Raw genomic sequence first — 3601 nt, 5'->3', positions numbered from 1 at the left:
ATACGGGCCACCTCATCTGTGGACATCGCAGATGCTAGGATATACACGGCTGACCTCTTTAGCGGTATTTTGAGCTGATAAGAAGCAAGGAAACGTAAGCACAAAAGCCTACGGCTTAAAATATAGACGACCCTCCGCCAAAGAAGCACTCGACCGAGTATGGTGAGATACTCGGTCGAGTATCACTAATACTCGGTCGAGTAATCCACTCCAGTAGCCAACGTCAAAAACAAAGAAGTCATACTCGGTCGAGTATAGACAGTACTCGGTCGAGTATGCTATACTCGGTCGAGTAAAAACAACCAGTAGCTACTGCTACACACTGCCAAACAACACTCGGTCAAGTGCTTGGTTACTCGGCCGAGTACTCCCTACTCGGTCGAGTACCTGCCTTGCTCGGCCGAGTCAGGCCAAAAACGAGCTACATCTATATAAAAACTTACTCTACACCCGCTTGTCTACCCAAAAGATACATATAATACACCATCAATCTTAAAAGCCATGTAATAAACACGTAACATGCCCACACATTCATACTAAAATCCAAATCAATAAATCTCGCCACGTTTTTCACATGCTACCACATACCACTTCTTCTACCGTATTATCCAACTATTCAAGTTTCAAGTACGACACACAAATACATTGACTCGACACACAACAATTTCCCCCCTGGTGACCGGTTTAAGATCATAAGGGCCTTAATGCGACTTCAGGACGTCTCCCAAGTCTTTGCGGCTCCCCGGGTTCATTTTATTTAGACTCCCTAATGTGACCATAATTAGCGAATATTTAGCCCCCGAATTAGCCTTGTTCCCATGCTTTTTAGTGCATATTTGTGTCATTTATTATTTTTAGTTCTTTGTTTTGCATATTCTTTGAGATTTTGATCCCTTGGTAGGAAAGGAGTGCAAATCATGCATTTTCATGGCAAAACGAGACTAAATTGATCGAATTCAATGACCAAGCATCAAGGAGAGACAGTATTAGAAGGCCTTTGTACATATTATAGTAGATGAGCAATGTTGAGAAAGGATCCTTGAGTCCCCGAGGAAATCGCCAAGGAATTTATGAAGAAAAGGGAAGAAAAGAAGAAGAAATGTTGCTGAGGCACAATCCGTGCAGATTGTCTACAATCCGGCCGTCCTCCACATGCACAATCTGTGCGGTTTCATCCCAAGACGCTCGGGTTTGCAGCCACCAGAATCCGCCCGGATTCACCTGAAGCCGCCCGTGATCCACCGCCAGAATCCGCCCGTCCACGACTCCAAAACGCACGGATTCTGTACGGTCAATTTCGTCTTCTCCAAGCTACAAAGAACGAAGCCCTTCCTTCGAAAAATACCGGCTCCTCCCTTCTCAATCTAAAAAGTGTAATTACTAGTTTAGCCCTTAGTTAACCCTAATGCATCCCCCTAATTTCCACTATAAATACCCCATTAGTCTAATTAGAAGAGCATGTTCTTCTTATCAATAATTAGAGTAGTTAATATCAATAAAATCTCTCTTTAGTATTGTAATCAACAATTAATCAAGTTCTAATACAAGTTTTATTTCCTTAATCTCTCTTTTGTTCATCCTTTATTTTGGGTAATTGAAGATTATTTGGGTTATTATTGGGAGATTGACAACCTCTCAATCAAGCATCAAGTACTTCTTTTATCTTTGCTTTATTATTGGAATCATTAGTAGGTATAATTCTCTTAATCCCTTTTTAATTATTGTTAATTACTTTCATTTATTCATCATGTTTCCTTTTGTTGGTATGATTGACAACCTTGCTAGCATGATCAACATGATAATGAGTGAGTAGTCTCTTAGCTAGGGTTAATGGGTGATTAGGGGAAACTAACATGGGGAATGATTCATGCTTAAATTAATATGCTTTCATGGTTTATTTGCTTGCTTGTTATGATCTCAACTCATGCACATGTTATGTTTGATGAAATGTTAAGCCTATGAATCCTTGCATGTACCACCATCTCCTATCTTTTCAATGAGACTTGTAAGATATAAACCAACTAGAGTCTCATTAGACCATGCATATTGTTGAGTAGGGAAGACTAAGTCGACTTGTAGGTGTTGTACAATCTAATCGATTCGGCTCCGGGACCCAAACTTTCCTAGGATTGTAAGATATAACCCAACTCAATCCATCACAACAATAATTGCTTGCTTATAATTTGAGAACATGTTTGTATGATCAATTCCCATGAATCCCCTATGACCCCATGACACCCTAGTGCTTTTTATCGATTGTTTACAACCATTTTAATTCATCTTGCTTGTTTATTTCCATTGCTATTTTAGTTTAGTGACATTCTACATCAACCCAAATTGTGACACCCCTAAGACACCACTAGTTGCAATAGAAATCTCATCTCAATTCCCGTCCCTTGGGATCCGCCCTTTACTTGCCTCTTTACAAATTGTAGAGTTGTTTGTGAAGCTATAAATTGTGTTTTGATTCGGACGTGACCCAACGACCACATCTATTTAATTGTGAACACGAAACGGACCGATCAAAAATGGCGCCGTTGCCGGGGACGGTGTTTACTTGATTTAGATTTTCTTTTATTGTTAATAGTTGTGTCTTTCTTCGCCTTGGGGAAGTAAAACTCCTCAAAGTTTGTTCTAATTATTTTCGAGTTGTTTGATATTTTGCATGTCTAGAAGGTCACAAGGTGATTTGTTACCTTTTGACCATGAAATTGAAAGAACCTTGACAAACAATATGAGATTTGCTAGGAGGAATTTGAGAGGTATTAGTGAGGTTGTTCAACCAACTATTGAGTTCATCAACCCTTTTGCAAGAGAAGGTGAGGAGAACCCATTACAAAATACCCCAAAAAATCAACCTACAATGCCTAAATTTTCATCGCATTCCGTACCCACCGAGGAGAACCTACCCAATGGTACTCCCACACCACAACATCTAACCGAAAATTTTATTGCCAAATCCGCCTTTATCCAATTAGTCGAAAGGATCCAATTTGGGGGGATGCCTAGTGAAGACCCTCATTCTCATATGGAAAGCTTTTATGACTATTGTGATGCGATTTCTCAAACCGGTGTGACTCAAGACCAAATTCGATGGGTCTTATTTCCTTTTTCTCTAATCGGCACCGCGAAATAATGGTTGAAGGGCCTTGACAAGGCCACTCTCGGAATAGATTCTTGGAAGAAGTTGGCTCTACCTTTCTACAAAAAGTTCTACCCACCGGAAAAGACTAACATGCTAAGAGCTCAAATTACGGGTTTTAAGCAAAGCGATGAAGAATCTTTGTATGAAGCTTGGGAGCGGTTTAAGGGAATTTGTCGCTCATGTCCTCACCATGGACTTAGCGAATGGTTCTTGGTACAACAATTTTGGAACGGTTTATATGAAGATTCAAGGAACATTCTCAACATGGGATCAAATGGAATGTTCACCGAAGTTGATGACAATCAAACATGGAACAAGATTGAGGAAATGGCGGTCCATAACTCACAATATAGTAGACCTCGCAAGGCTACTAGAGGAGGAAGGCATGAAGTTGACTCCGTTACTTAATTGGGTGCTCAACTTAGTGCTCACATTGACATAATCAATTTGAAGTTT

General features: G+C 40.2%; 1 non-coding gene across 1 annotated transcript; it reads right to left on the bottom strand.

The window, feature by feature from the left end:
- Positions 1–3235: 3235 nt before the first annotated feature.
- Positions 3236–3342, bottom strand: LOC141640084 (small nucleolar RNA R71). Its single transcript, XR_012542830.1, has one exon. It is a non-coding gene; the product is annotated as a small nucleolar RNA R71 (small nucleolar RNA).
- Positions 3343–3601: the final 259 nt, after the last annotated feature.

This window comes from Silene latifolia, unplaced genomic scaffold (genome assembly GCF_048544455.1).
Source record: "Silene latifolia isolate original U9 population unplaced genomic scaffold, ASM4854445v1 scaffold_70, whole genome shotgun sequence".
Classification (NCBI taxonomy): domain Eukaryota; kingdom Viridiplantae; phylum Streptophyta; class Magnoliopsida; order Caryophyllales; family Caryophyllaceae; genus Silene; species Silene latifolia.
The sequence above is the reverse complement of the archived record's forward strand: the minus strand, read 5'-3'. Positions and strand labels throughout refer to the sequence as shown.